Genomic DNA, 16,972 nt, shown 5'->3' with positions numbered 1-16,972 from the left:
ACAGACAAGCTCTCTTGCGTAGCCTTTCCGATTAGAGCGGATTGTGCCACAAGCAACAGTGTCCACTCTGAACAACTCCTTGAACAACTGAACTCCAGTGTAGAAGTTATCTACATATAAATGGTGACCTTTGTTAAACAGTCGTCTACCAAGTTCCCACATAATTTACTCACTAACTCCAAAAGTGGGTGGACAACCAGGGGGGTCAATATTGGAATCCCTACCAGTGTAGACCCGGAAATTAAAAACATACCCTGTACTACTTTCAGACAGCATATACATCTTAATTCCATACTGTGCCCTCTTGCTAGGAATGTACTGCCTAAAAACCTAACGACCCTTGAACAGGACCAAAGACTCATCTACAGATATTTCTTTGCTGGAACATAGATCTCTGAAAAACGATCTACCAAATGATCAAGGACAGGTCTAATCTTAAAAAGACAGTCAGAATCAGGGTGATCTCGTGGCAAGGCTAAAGCATTATCTTCAAAATGCAGCATCCGAAGAAGAAGCTCATACAGGTTACGACTCATGATGGCAGGAAATATAGCAGTTGCCATCAAGGGACTAGTAGAACAATATGAAGACAGTGATGGCTTCCTTATCAGCCCCATCAAAAAAGTTAAACCCAAGAACTTTTTCAACTCTTCCAGATTTGTGGGAATCCACCGGCTAGCTCTAGAGTGTGGCCTAAGTCTGGCAGCGATGTCCCTCAAATACTGCTCTACATACAAATTAGTCTGCTCAACAATCTCTTCCAAAAATATATTGTCCATAAACAGCTTAAAAAATTTGATGGGCAAAAATTTTTCCATTGTAACTCGACACCCTGGGAAACTAGTAAACGCAGGCAACTGTGGCTGCTCCATATTTGGTGCAACCCACGTGTCAGGTCCTCCAATGGGAAGCCTTTCAGCCGCTGGCTCCTGCACCATCGGCACTTCAGTGTCCTCCTCTAAAACAGGCCCTTCATCAGCACTGAGAGTGGCTTCATCATCAGATGATTCCTCTCTGACAGAAAATTCACTTACAGTATCTTGCACTTCCTCCTCTGCTTCAGATGCAGAGTCAGTCTCATAATCATGGTCAGAAGACAACTCAAAAAGCACACCAACAACCCGGTGAGCAGTCATCCTACGGCAAGCCATGATCCTTCCTACAAAAATTAACTGGACAAATGCACCACCAACAACCAGCACTGTGTAAGATAAGTAACAAACAAAGTGGAGCTTTATCACTAAGAGTTATAAACTCAAAAACTATACCGCTCACTTGCCTGAAAAAAGTCAAAAAGCTTGACTCACCAGCAACTACTCTGCACAGCCACAGCAATCACAAATGATATCCCACTGAAAAGAGAGAAAAAAAGCAAATTAGACATAAGACAACACAATAATCACTGTGCATAAATCAAAAGACAATTTCACACACAATCCTGCATTCAGTACACCACCTACAAACATGTCATTTATGCATGGCAACAATACTCCTTTGGAGTATATTTACTTACTTACCTAAAACATGCAACTACGCAAACCGCAGGACAACCACGGCCACAACTGCAACAAGCCACACCAAAGGAAGCAAAAGCTTTGAACTAGAACAAAAAAAAGAAATAAACTGTTATCATAAATGCAAATACTTTGACAGTTGACAAACACCCCGCCACCAACCATTTTTAAATGTTCCCTTGTGTCTAGTATTCTCTGATTGGGAGCAGATGGGCCTAACAAAAATAGGCCAATCTTCCCTAAAGGGGGGTGTAAGGAAATGCCTCCTTGGCATGGTTACCCCCTGACTTTTTGCCTTTGCTGATGCTATGTTTTGAATTGAAAGTGTGCTAAGGCCTGCTAACCAGGCCCCCGCACCAGTGTTCTTTCCCTAACCTGTACTATTGTATCCACAATTGGCACACCCTGGCATCCAGATAAGTCCCTTGTAAATGGTACCCCTGGTACCAAGGGCCCTGATGCCAAGGAAGGTCTCTAAGGGCTGCAGCATATCTTATGCCACCCTGGAGACCCCTCACTCAGCACAGACACCCTGCTTGCCAGCTTGTGTGTGCTGGTGAGAACAAAACGAGTAAGTCGACATGGCACTCCCCTCAGGGTGCCATGCCAGCCTCTCACTGCCTATGCAGGTATAGGTAAGTCACCCCTCTAGCAGGCCTTACAGCCCTAAGGCAGGGTGCACTATACCATAGGTGAGGGCACCAGTGCATGAGCACTGTGCCCCTACAGTGTCTAAGCAATACCTTAGACATTGTAAGTGCAGGGTAGCCATAAGAGTATATAGTCTGGGAGTCTGTTTTCACGAACTCCACAGCACCATAATGGCTACACTGAAAACCGGGAAGTTTGGTATCAAACTTCTCAGCACAATAAATGCACACTGATGCCAGTGTACATTTTATTGTGAAATACACCCCAGAGGGCACCTTAGAGGTGCCCCCTGAAACCTTAACCGACTATCTGTGTAGGCTGACTAGTTCCAGCAGCCTGCCACAACCGAGACATGTTGCTGGCCCCATGGGGAGAGTGCCTTTGTCACTCTGAGGCCAGTAACAAAGCCTGCACTGGGTGGAGATGCTAACACCTCCCCCAGGCAGGAGCTGTCACATCTGGCGGTGAGCCTCAAAGGCTCACCCCTTTGTGCCAGCACCGCAGGACCCTCCAGCTAGTGGAGTTGCCCGCCCCCTCCGGCCACGGCCCCCACTTTTGGCGGCAAGGCCGGAGAAAATAATGAGAATAACAAGGAGGAGTCACTGGCCAGTCAGGACAGCCCCTAAGGTGTCCTGAGCTGAAGTGACTCTAACTTTTAGAAATCCTCCATCTTGCAGATGGAGGATTCCCCAATAGGATTAGGGATGTGACCCCCTCCCCTTGGGAGGAGGCACAAAGAGGGTGTACCCACCCTCAGGGCTAGTAGCCATTGGCTACTAACCCCCCAGACCTAAACACGCCCTTAAATTTAGTATTTAAGGGCTCCCCTGAACCTAAGAATTTAGATTCCTGCAACTTACCGAAGAAGAAGACTGCTGAGCTGAAAACCCCTGCAGAAGAAGAAAGAAGACACCAACTGCTTTGGCCCCAGTCCTACCGGCCTGTCTCCTGCCTTCTAAAGAACCCTGCTCCAGCGACGCTTTCTCCAGGACCAGCGACCTCTGAATCCTCAGAGGACTGCCCTGCTTCCAAGAGACCAAGAAACTCCCGAGGACAGCGGTACTGCTCCAAAAAGACTGCAACTTTGTTTCGAAGGAGCAGATTTAAAGACCCCTGCAACTCCCCGCAAGAAGCGTGAGACTTGCAACACTGCACCCGGCGACCCCGACTCGACTGGTGGAGAACCAACACCTCAGGGAGGACCCTCCGGCGACTCCGAGTCCGTGAGTAACCAAAGTTGTCCCCCCTGAGCCCCCACAGCGACGCCTGCAGAGGGAATCCCGAGGCTCCCCCTGACCGCGACTGCCTGAACTCCATTTCCCGACGGCTGGAAAAGACCCTGCACCCGCAGCCCCCAGCACCTAAAGGAACGGAACTCCTGTGCAGGAGTGACCCCCAGGAAGCCCTCTCCCTTGCCCAGGTGGTGGCTACCCCGAGGAGCCCCCCCCTTGCCTGCCTGCAACGCTGAAGAGATCCCTTGATCTCTCATTGATTTCCATTGAAAACCCGACGCTTGTTTCTACACTGCACCCGGCCGCCCCAATGCCGCTGAGGGTGTACTTTTTGTGTGGACTTGTGTCCCCCCCGGTGCCCTACAAAACCCCCCTGGTCTGCCCTCAGAAGACGCGGGTACTTACCTGCTGGCAGACCGGAACCGGGGCACCCCCCTCTCTCCATTGAAGCCTATGCATTTTGGGCACCTCTTTGACCTCTGCACCTGACCAGCCCTGAGCTGCTGGTGTGGTAACTTTGGGGTTGCTCTGAACCCCCAACGGTGGGCTACTTTGGACCCAAACCTGAGACTTGTAAGTGATTTACTTACCTGACAAAAACTAACAAAAACTTACCTCCCCAGGAACTGTGAAAATTGCACTGTGTCCACTTTTAAAACAGCTTATTGTGTTTTATGTGAAAAGTATACATGCTAATGTAATGATTCAAAGTTCCTAAAGTACTTACCTGCAATACCTTTCAAATGAGATATTACATGTAGAATTTGAACCTGTGGTTCTTAAAATAAACTAAGAAAAGATATTTTTCTATAACAAAACCTATTGGCTTGGATTTGTCTCTGAGTGTGTGTTCCTCAGTTATTGCCTGGGTGTATGTACAACAAATGCTTAACACTACTCCTTTGATAAGCCTACTGCTCGACCACACTACCACAAAATAGAGCATTAGTATTATCTCTTTTTGCCACTATCTTACCTCTAAGGGGAACCCTTGGACTCTGTGCATGCTATTCCTTACTTTGAAATAGCACATACAGAGCCAACTTCCTACAGGGGGGCTGAAATGCCATATAATATATTGCCCCTTTGGAGGGCGACCCTTGCCCAAGGGGCCACTCCCCCACACAAAACACACACATGATCCCTGGTGCAAAGTGGATTCTGCCCCCCTTGAGAGCAGATGGGCCTGAAAAAAAAAAGGCCGATCTGCCCCCAAGGGGGAGTAATTTTTGCCCCTTAGAAGAGACCCTTGCCCAAGGGGGTGCCCCCAACACAAAAAAAAGAGAAAAAAATCCTTGGCGTCTTCATGGTTTCTGCCTCCCCTGGGGGCAGAAGGGCCTACAAAAACTAGGCCAATCTGCCCCCAAGGAGGACAGAAATGGCCTACATTACATTGCCCCCTTTGGGGGGCGAGCCTTGCGCAAGGGGCCACCCCCCCCCCCACACACACACACACCCATGATCCCTGGTGCTTTGGGGATTCTGCGCCCCTTGGGGACAGAAAAAATTGTATCTTTAATTGAAAGATACTCATAATCACAAATAAATCCCTCTTTGACAGTAGCATTCTGTATGAAGCAGTAAAAATCAATACACTGTCTGAGGATTTTCTTTTTAGTGAAATCTAATAAATATTTTTCTTCTTAATTGTTTTCCCTGCCTTGCTTATCCAATCCTCTTTCATTTTATGGTTAAGTAAATGACCTTTGACTCAACTGAGTAGAAGAAATGGTAGGGTGAGTGGGAGCAGAAAGAGATAAAGTACAGGGAGATACTTTCACTGAAGTCGAGTATATCAGTGTGACGGGGGACGGTATTGTTTGCACAGGAATTGTTATTAGTCACACAGTTACTAACTGCTGGGTGCAATGGTAGTACAGTAACCATGTTTTTTTACTTCTTATTCATTATTATTGCCTTGTTTACTAATATGTGCATGACGCAAAATTGCTCACTTGGGCCCATATTTATAAAGGTTTTGCTTTACCATTGCACCATGCAAGGGGACATAAGAGTTACGTAAAACCTAAATGGGAATTATGAAGCCATACAAGGCCACCTTGCAGCAGAGATGAAAGAATACAGCCTTGCCCTTATTGGCAACAACAAGACCAGATGGACACAGTCTGGACAGAAAGACTGACCCTAGGAGGAATGCTGCTGTATTCACGAGGAAGAGAATGCCCTACTCAGGAAGTTGCACTGATGCTAATGGCAGTAGCCAGGGAAGCTCTGATTGGAAGGGACCCCACAGTCCCAGAATCATCACAGCAACCTTCAGAACAAAGAAAAAGAGGATCAACATGAATGTTATCCAGTGTTATACATCTACAAATAACGGCAAACACTCTGGTCAACCTGGAGAAATGCCTTTAGAGAGGCATCACCATACTGATGAGAGCCCTCAGTGCCAAGATTGGAAGAACCCATGGAAAGTCATGGACTTGGCCACATGAATAGTGGAAGGCTCACAGATCTCTGTGTCTGACACAGTCTGGTGATAGGGAATAGTGTATTCCCAAACAAAAGAATACACAAGGCAATGCACGTGTCATCAGACCTTTCAACAGAGAATCAGATCAACCATGTCACATTTTCCAGAAGTATCAGAGGTCCCTGCAGGATGCTAGAGTGATAGCTTGCTGTGGCCAAACCAAAGCTGAAGAAAGCATGGATGGAACTGACAAACCAATGCCAGTGATATAAAACCACCATCCTTGAACATACTTAGTCAACCTCAGTAATAAGTTTCAAGTGCTGTACGAACTAGCGGATGAGAGAGACCCTGTTGAAAATCAGTGGGAGACTATCAACGAAACAGTGACATCAACCTGCCAGGAGGTACTGGTTTCTAAGAAATGCCAGCATATAGAGTGGACCTCTACTGAGACTCTCTGCATTATCCAAGAGAGAAAGGAAAATAAAGCTATAGTCAATACCAGCCGAAGAAGAGCAGAAAAATTAAAAGCTCTAGGAAAATACACCAAAACCAACAAGGAAGCAAAGAGACGCTTAAGAGCAGACAAGCAAAGATTCATCAATGGTCTTGCCACAGTAGCCCAGGAAGTAGCAAGCTGTGGAAACTTGAAGGGACTTTACGACACAACAACAAAACTTTCCAGCCAATACAGCAAGCCAGAAAAACCTGTTGAAGACAAAGCTAGGAAGACAATCATGGGTACTGAAGGCCAACAGCGAAGATGAGTGGAGTACTTTGAAGAACTGCTGAACCAGCCTGTGCCACAGTCTCCACAGAGATACAGCCTGCTGACACCGACTTGCCAATTGACTGCAGCAGACCAGCCAAGGAGGAAATACCGCAAACCATCAAACACCTGAGAAAGGGGAAGGCAGCAGGACCTGATAACATTCCTGCAGAGACACTGAAGGGAGAAAATGAAAGATCAGTTGACATGCTCCACCCCGAATGCTGAACATTGTCAAACACTCACCCCCAGTCACAGATCTGGGTTTAATCCATCGTTGTTTTGCTCACCATGCCACCCCAGTTTGGACCCAGCCATATGCAAATCAGTCTTGACCCTGTTCATCATGGGAACAGTCCAGCCCGAACTGCCAGGCCAGGTCCTCCCTGGACCGGAAACAAGCATCCTGGGACCGGTTTCGGAGTTTCACCCCTCATCAGCCAGGCTGAAACTGGAATGGCATGGGCAGCATGGATTTAGGCCCAGATCACTGTACTGGGGGTGAATGTTTGACAATGTTCAGCATTCCGTCCATCACTTGTTGTTTTTTCCTAAGGAGTTATGTCAAGCTTACCTGTTTACCCAAAGAGCTGTACTGTTCCTGTCATGATCCTAGAAATAACTGCACAGACCCAGATCACTTGTGAATCTGCATGGAGGACATTTAAAGTGATCAAAGCTGCCCAGGAGTCCAACAACCCTTACAGCCTAGCTGGCTAGAAGAAACAAGCATTTACAATGCAATGGGTCTTGTATTTGCTCGACTTAGAGCTATTAGCGCTGTAAAGTCCTAACCGGACATTTATTGCCACATAAAATGAAAATGAAAAGTAATACAGTTTTACATAGGTCACCCCATTTAAAGCACCTCGCCATTAGCTTGAAGGAGCACACAAAATGAAACAGAAGTTCGCTTGCAGTCAAAGGTATTGGCAAATGTTCAGCGAGATCGAGCTGTGTAGGAAATAAAAAGAAAAAGTAGCCCAGAAATCATGCAGAAAACATGGAGCCTCGTATATTTTTAGTAGTTGGCCGAAACACTGGTGGAGGGCTAAACACCAGAAAAGGCATGACATATAAATAAATAAACAAATAAAATCATGCGATTTTTAAAAGGCAAGCCCATGAACCAACTCGCTGATGGGCGTGCAGTGGGTGTGGTTAAAAGCCCAAAGAGAGATTACAGCAGGTTAGAGTGCTTGCACGCTCAACCCTAAAAAGAGCCAAGAACTGCAGTATTTGGGTTTTTGGTGATGCAACATCACATGTGTTATGCTTGTGCAGAACCCTAATCTACTTATTACTTATAGGATCACCATATCTCTGGGGATGTTATGATTCAGAAACATTTAATCATGAGTGTATCATGTACATGTGAAGGCTTATAGACTCACTCTAATTCACTTTAGTAAATGTCCCTACTCCTGTGGATTCCCCAACACTAGAACAGTTAAATTGTAATGAGTACATTTCAAGATACAAGCCCGGAAAGATTAGACTCCCAAGAAACTCCATAGTGAGTGCTGACACACTGCCTTGATGGCCCTTTTGAACAAGACAGAATGATGTCTGAGTTTGTTTCTGGATTCCAGTGAACTGGATGGTGTCCTTACTGGGCAGTGATAGCTGGACTCCCTGTCAACCACAATTTCTTCACTGGAACTCTGGAGGAATCTATAGAGCAACACTGACGTCCCTGGGATAATGTCCCAGTTATTTGGGTGCTAGGTTTTTGGGCACATGGATTTTAGTATACTGACTTTTTGATACTAAAAACACAGCCCTTGAGGCTTTTTTCCACTGAGATTTGCAGATCAGCACCCAAGGTTGAACCAGTACAGGCACTTTGATCAGAAGCACAATATTTTCCCTAGCACAAAACCGAATCCCTTATACGGAAATGTCCTCACATGCAATTGAAGCAAAACCAGTTTGAAAGATACCAAAGCTGACATGAGGTTAACACATAAGAGAACTTTTCCATCATCCAATATTACATAAAATCTCTTGCCAAGAATGTATAAGTCTTAAAAATATTTAGGCCCTCATTATGACATTGGCAGTAAATCCCACTTACCTCCATGCTGACTGCCGCCAACATAGCACCACGGCGGCGTATATCCGCTAACCATAGTATGACTCACACACACCAATCCGTCACTATTCAGACACACACACAAATCCGCCACACCAAAGGTCAGTGATAAACTGGCAGTATCAAAACCCACACCGTTACGTCAACAGAACAATGTCCACAACATTATGACCCACGAATTACCACAGCGGACAGTCAACAAGGGTAAACCATTGGAGGTGCAAACCGCCGCTCTCAAAATACACACACACAAACAAAACAGCACCACGTTGGACATTTTACACAACACACACCTGACACTCATACACACACCACAGCCACATTACCCACAACCCCTTACAACAAGAAATAATTGCCAGCAGAGACAGCAAGAGCACCCACACAACCAGAGCCACATACCACTATCACCTTATACACCACCCACGCAACTTACATCACACACCCCAACACAGCATCCTACACATCCTCACCCACACCACTCAAACTACACCCATGGCACCACAACGACACCCCAGATTCTCTGATGAGGAGCTAAAGGTCATGGTGGAGGAAATCATCCAGATAGAGCCACAGCTATTTGGATTACAGGTGCAGCAGATATCCATTGCTAGGAAGATGGAGCTATGGTGGAGAATCATGGACAGGGTCAACGCCGTGGGACAGCACCCAAGAACAAGGGATGACATCAGGAAGAGGTGGAATGACCTACGGGGGTCAAGACACCAACTAGCTGTACAGAGGACTGGCGGTGGACCCTCACCTCCTCCCCTACAACTAACAACATGGGAGGAGCAAGTCTTGGCAATCATGCATCCTGAGGGCCTGGCAGGAGTAGCAGGAGGACTGGACTCTAGTAAGTCAACTCCTAACTACATCACCCCCCTACCTGCATGCCATCACGCACCCCCACCCTCACCCTCACTCCCATCATTCCAGCACTACCCACACACCCACCATCAGAACCCACTCATCCCAGTGCCTAGGCCTGCATGCCAAACCAATGCATGGACACCACTAACAGATCTGCATGGACACTTATCACTACAGCATGAACACTAGAGACAGCTACCCCACCAAATAACAACACACATAAATCAAAGCTGCCAGGGCAATAACAACCATAGAGGACAACACACCCATGCACAATATGTCACACACAGAAACAATAACACTGCATTTACATCCCCACAGGTACCCCACCCAGTGTCACCGGAGAAGAGGTGCCAGCAACATCCAGTCCCCCCACAGAAGAGGCCCACAGCGATGACAGCAGCTCTGGTCGCCTGGATCTGGATGACCAACCTGGCCCATCAGGGACCTCCGGACAGTCGGTTACCCATGCACACTATCACACCACCACAGAGCCTCCCCCTCAGGAAACACCACCACAGCACCCACCCAGCAGGCCCATACCTCTGTCCCCAGGATGCGTCAATCAGCAATGTGTCCACCACTGCAAGGACCCAAACCCAAGACAATCAGGGACCTGGGGTCAGTGGCAATGGGCACACCGTTCAGGGGACAGAGGCACAGGACAACAGGGAACAACAGGGAAGCTGGGATGACTGCTGTGCACCAGGGGGATGACAGACCCAGGGAACTGACTCTCCAGGAGGCACTCACCAAGATCCTGAGAGCCTACCAGCATTCCCAGGATAGGCTGAGCCAGATCCTGGACAAGATGCACGAGAACATGTGGCTGCAGGAGGGACAGTACCTGGGGATCAGGGAGGACTTGAAGTCCATTAACACCACACTGGTCTCCATTGCAGGGGTGCTGGCAGACATGGCCAACAGTATGAAGGAGGCAGTGGCACAACAGCGGGCCCCTGACACTAGCCAGACTACTGAACAGCCTTCCACCTCCACTGCTGCTAGTGGACACGAGGCCCCGCCACAGGACCAACAGGCCACCAGCACCCCTCCCCCTGCAGAAGGAGCCAGAGACTATTGCCAAGACCCCAGGACCCCCACCAGGAAATAAGACTCTCCTGATTGTCACCCTTGTGTCCCACTCTGTCACCCAGTCCAGCTTAAACTGCCATTGCTCCCCTTCCTATGCCCCCTTGGATATTGCACCTGTGCTAGAAATAGACTGGACTCTAACCTGTACTTTCCTCCATCATCCCCCAAGCCCATTGCACTTCCCCCTTTTCATCAGAGCACTACAATAAACACACTTTGAAAAAATACAAGTATGGAGTATGTCAAATGATTTCAAAATGTATTCTTCTAGCAAGGTTCAAACATTGCAGTTTACATAGGAAAGACCTATGGTTGACTGCACTGAACACACCAGGAGCAATAGTGAGCCACGAACATCTACAAAAAGTGATGCCAATGGGCACAGTGAGTGGCCATAGCAGTAGGAATTCACAGCCTGTCTGTGACAATGTCACACACCAAACTGTCAATGAAAAGTGAAATAACACTGTCTTACCTGTGTGTCATTGGAAGTATTGATGAATGACTGCACTTCTGTTGTCCTCATCCTCATCCTCTGCCTCCTCATCTTCACTGTCCACAGGGTCCACTGAACCCACACGGCCATCTCCAGCCTCCTCCTCCTGCAGAAAAGGCACATGGCGACGCAAGACAAGGTTGTTCAACATACAGCAACATACAGCATTCCACAATGATCTGGCAGACCTTCTTGAGTGAGTAGCACAGGGACCACGTGTTAGATGGAGGCAACGAAACATGGCCTTCAGGAGGCCGAAGGTCCTTTCTATTATCCTTCTGGTTCCCCCATGTGCCTCATTTTAACGTTCTTCTGCCTTTGTCCTGGCATTCCTCACGGGGGTCAGTAGCCATGATAGGTTGGGGTAACCAGAGTCACCTGCAAATATCGAGGGACAACTGTTAGCCACACACTAACCCTTATGGCCCACACCATACCCATACACCAACATCCAATGGGTGGGAACCACGGCTCACCTATTAGCCACACCCTGTGCCTCTGGAGTTGGGCCATCATATTTGGGATTCTACTATTCCTCAGGATAAAAGCATCATGCACCAAGCCTGGATACTTAGCATTGAAATGGGAGGTGTACTGGTCTGCCAAACAAAGCATCTGCACATTCATAGAGTGATAACTTTTTCGATTTCTGAAGACCTGTTCATTTCGCAGGGGTGGGGAAAAATGCAATATGCGTCCCATCAATCGCACCAATGATGTTGGGGATCTGTCCCATTGCATAGAAGTCAGCCTTCACAGTGCCCAAATCCTCCACCTGGGGGAAAACGATGTAGCTCCACGTGTGTTTGATCAGGGCAGACAACACTCTGGTCAGCACTATTGAGAACATTGGCTGTGACATTCCTGCTGCCAAACCCACTGTCACTTGGAAATAAACAGTTGCCAGGAAATGTAGCACAGATAGAACTTGCACGAGAGAGGGGATCCCAGTGGGGTGACAGCAGATATCAGATCAGGCTCCAATTGGGCACACAGCTCTGTGATTGTGGCCCAGACAAGTCTATAGGTGAGGATAATGTGCCTGTCCTCCATTGTTGCCAAGTCCACCAGGGGTCTGTACATGGGGGGATGTCTCCATCTTCTATTAATCTGCAACGGTTGCAAGCTATGGAGTAAAAAAGTGAGCAGCTGGTCATTATCTGTACATTGTAACCACTACAGTTAAATGCATATTGTGATTCGTACAATATTATGGTGGCATATGTCCAGAATGTGAAAATGTGAACTGTGATGCAGTTAGGATCCATGGCCTGCCCCACCCCCCCGAAATGGCATCTGCCTGTCCAGTATGAAGGGACAGGTGGAAGTGAGGTAATTCTGCTGATGTGCGCTGTTGCGGAAGGCGGTCCAGAACCGCCGTGCAACTCCTCATTGGTTATCATTGGGCCCTATGGGTTACAGTGGCCAATGTTGATGTACGCCGGCGGTGATGGTACGCACCGCCGTGGATGTGACTGCCATTTTCTATCTGTTCACTCACTTGCTAGCTGACCTTCAACAGGAGAGGACCTACACCGCATGTGCTGCTGTGACCTGTGTCTGGAACCTACCATGGCTCGTGTGACTTGGGAAAGGGCCCCTGCCTTCACCTCGGCGGAGTGGGAGAGACAGGTGGATTGAGTCCTACCGCAGTACCGACTGCTGTATGGGCCTCCAGACCAACATGTGAGTACACTGTGAGCACGATGCATAGGGCATGAATGCATGGAGTGGTGTGTGTGCAGGCCTCATGTAGGGGGGTGGATGTCCACTGGGCAGCGTGCAGCATGTATGCAGGGCCATGTCTGTGGCCCACGAGGTTGGACTGTTCTGGTCCTGAATCTCTGCCGCTACATAGGAGACCATGCACAGACAATAACTTAGCCTTGGATGGTGAGTGCGGGTGGCCCTGATTAAAAGGACCTTTCGCAACTGTGACCTGGGGCAGGTCTGCTTGATAGTACACCACACCAATCAATGCAGGCTACCTGCTGAGAGATGTAGCCAGATGCAGAGGGACCGCAGGTTTGAGCACAGGGTGGGCTTGGAGAGTGCACCTGAGACCCTCCTTGGGGACACCTGATACAGCCCTCCTCCCCGATGGACTGGTGAGGCGAGAGGGGACGCTGACGACAGACCTCGGGGAGACCGGCGCTCCTTCTTCTTCCTTTACCCCCATCCCCTTTCTCCGCTGTCACCTTCTCCTGCTCAGTGAGGAGCAAGCTTGCCTGATGCAGGGCATTCCCTTACTCCCTAATTTCGATGGTCAGGTTATCTACCCCCCAACAAGTTGTTATTTACTGGGGGGACTTTTGACTACTTAAGGCCCTGCTCCACTGCCACTGACACAAACAAAAATGGATCAATTCACCAAGCACGCTACCCAGGCCTGGGGGAGTGCTGAGACGCCACGCTCCTAAATGCTTCAGCCCCAACCATCCAAGATTATAAGGCGGCAGTAGAGTCCAAGGTAGATGAAACTCGGGTGGATGTATCCATATTGCGCCAAGATCTCTGTAGAGTGGCTTATGGGGTGACAGGGGCCAGGGTCTCTATGGTGGAAGATGAGGTGAGGATAATCAAACTTCAAGTCTCTTAGCTGCTCTCCACGATGGCGGCTTTGGAAGAACATGCGGAAGATGCTGAAAATCGATCCTGTGGGAAAAACCTGTGTTTTATTGTTTTCCCAGAGGGGATTTTGACTTCTTGCATTGGTTGTCTACTGGAGGAATGGCTGCAATCTTTGCTCTCATCTGATAAACTGTCTTGATAATTTGTGATTGAAAGAGCACACCGGTACCTGGCCAGGCGACCGCCCCGGGGGCTCCTCCTTGACCTGTTATTGCCCATATCCTGAATCATCAAGACTGTGATGCAATCCTCCGCAAAGCCACAAATCACCGAGGCCTGCACTTTCTGACTACACCCGGGCAGTTCAGCAACACAGACTCTCCTTTGAGGAGGTCAAGCAGAAACTGCATGCTTTTAACCTTCAATATATGCTTCTCCTCCAGGCATACTTGAAGGTAATACTCAACTCATCAACATACTTCTTTGACACTCAAAAACAGGCCTGGGAAAAGGCAGAGGAGCAGCGGGCACTCCAGCACCCTGGGACGCAGGAGGCAGTGGAATCGTAGGTGGGGAACCCATTCATGGCCTCCCTTTGGAAGAAATCACATTCACAGAAGGGGCATTCCTGTCTGTGAAGGGGGTGAAAACTCGCCAAGCCCACCCCAGGTAGAACACATCGCTTGTGCTCTGGACCTTGAAGCTTTCCTCTCCGATACCCCCAATCTCTTCAGGGCACAAGATAAGGAATCCGTTACACCACTGGTTCCCAACCTGTGGTCCGGGGACCCCTGGGGGTCCGCAAAGCCTTCTCAGGGGGTCCGCGAGAGCCTAGAAAATAAAAAAATATTAACAAGTATTGACAAATCAGGTCCCCAGCTTCCAGTAATGACTCAGGCGGGGGTCCCCGGATTCAAATGATGATTCAGTGGGGGTCCCTGGGTTCCATTAATGTTAAAGTGGGGGTCCACAGAAATCAAAAGGTTGGGAACCCCTGCGTTACACTATTGTGATTCTTGAGGTAAAGTCACTATCAGGCTTCTATCTTGGAATGTAAACAACCTCCTTGACCATATTAAGAGGTCAGCTGTTTAGTGCTATATAAAACGCTTCCACCCAGTGGTGGTCATGCTCCAAGAAACCCACCTCTTAGGTGTATATGTACAATGTATATTTCTTGGTTACTTTGGACATGACTGTGTGGTTTCTCCTGAGGTTCGTGATGAGCAGTGATCCTATTGCACAAGGCCTTTCCGTTTGTGGTCTCTGTTACTCACACAGACCATCAGGGGAGATACATAGGGATAGGGATTGAGGGCCACCTGGATGAAAAACACCATAACTCTGTGTTGATCTATATTCCTATATTTGTGTTTTGACCACTGAGTCCATGTCATGCCACTTTACACTCGACTTAGCTGTCCACTGTCACATTAGCGGTCACAAGTTACAGACTCCATTATGTATTCAGCTTAGCCTTAGCTTCACCGCCATGTTAAAGGTGCAAGTATTTTTCCGTACAAAACATGTTATGCAATGTGTTTTCTCGTTCATATTTTTATTCTGCATGTCTGCATGTTCTTTCTCACCAAGGGCTAGGAAATAACGTGGAGGAGTCAGTCAGTCAGCAAGATAAGGATGTACTAGAATTATGTTTATGGTTCCACATGGAACGGTTTAGTTTTGGGAGGGACACCTTGGGAAACTGTCCGGTTCCAATGTGTTTCTTTCAAAACTGACCTGAAGTAGCCAGCATTTTTTAACACTTTTCACAGAGCGGGAGGGGTTTTCTAGAAATCTCCTTCCTGGCTTGTTTAAGGTATATAAGAGACCCAGGTCGGTGGTGGGGGGATTCAGAGACCTTAATCAGAATTGAGATGTTGAATGCCTGATATTTCCAGTGAGGGTAGATCTCTCTTTCTCGTTGCAGTCAAACCGGGGTCAATGACTTGCTGGCAGGAGAAAGATGAAAGAATAACTGTGCCCCATGGTGATGAATTTTTACTAATTATTTCCTTTGCATTGTGTACGAATATATATATGCCAATACAGGTATTTGTATCTTAGCATGTATATATTTGCTGTTTATAGATTAAAGATTCTTTGTACATGTTCTCACTTTACTGTTGCACATTTTAAAGGTGCACTTTCGGTTGTACTGACCTTCGTTCACGAGCCTTGCAAAGTGATTTAATAAATGTCTTCTTTAGACTAAGAAGCGCATTCCAGAGATTCTTTTGGACTCTTTTCGGTGTGTTTATTTTGGCTCGTTCAACAGAAAAGCAAAACAATTCCCGAGTAGAATCTGCAATTGACGTTGCAGACACTTCCAAACCTCCTAATAGGCCTCCCCCCCGGGACCACCCTTATTGAGGGGTAACTTTAATGCAGTCCGTAAAGCGTGCTGGACACTTCTGGGCCTCTCGACCAGGCTGTTGCACATGCTCCTCCCAACTCTCATTATGGGCTGACACAGGTGACAGATTTAGAAGCCCAAATCCTTCCATTGGACAAACAGGTTCTCAGTCACCCCTCCGGGGAGGTAGATCATAAACTTGTGTTTGGAAGGTCTGCCTTGTGGCAGACTTCCTTGGAGGAAGCTAAAAGATGTTGCAGAGCATCGTCCCAATGGGTTTATGAACCCAGTGAAAAATCAAGTAAGCTTTCATACTGGTGGGCCACAACGACACATCGTCCAGAATTGTACCATCCATCCGTGACGCCCAGGGTGTACTTCACGAATGTACGCCTGAAGTGGCCCAAACCTTTGCAGACTATTACCAAGCATTACATACGATGATACCTCTGTCACCGTAGGAGCTTGAATCTCAATTATTTGATGACATCCCTTTGCCCTCGATCCACCCATCTCTGGCTCAAGACATTGACCAACTGAGTACAGCTGAGGAAATTAACAAAGCCATATCAGACCTGACTCCAGGCAAGACCCCCAGCCCTGATGGATTTCTGATAGAATTTCTGAAACATTATCAGTCTCTCTTGCTTCCACATCTCCTGGCTCTCTAGACTGTGGCACCGGAATGCTGCTCATTCCCATCCGAAATGGATGTTGCCACGTCTGTGGTAATACCTACGACAGGCCAGCCCACGAACAAGTGCTCCTCATATAGGCCTATCTCCCTTATGATTAATTATATTAAGGTGTTTGCTAAGGTGCTGGTGACTGAATTGGGCCAGGCCCTACCCCATCTGGTTCACCCAGTTCAATGTGGGTTCAAGCT

The sequence above is a fragment of the Pleurodeles waltl genome, chromosome 5, assembly GCF_031143425.1.
Source record: "Pleurodeles waltl isolate 20211129_DDA chromosome 5, aPleWal1.hap1.20221129, whole genome shotgun sequence".
Taxonomy (NCBI): domain Eukaryota; kingdom Metazoa; phylum Chordata; class Amphibia; order Caudata; family Salamandridae; genus Pleurodeles; species Pleurodeles waltl.
The sequence above is the reverse complement of the archived record's forward strand: the minus strand, read 5'-3'. Positions refer to the sequence as shown.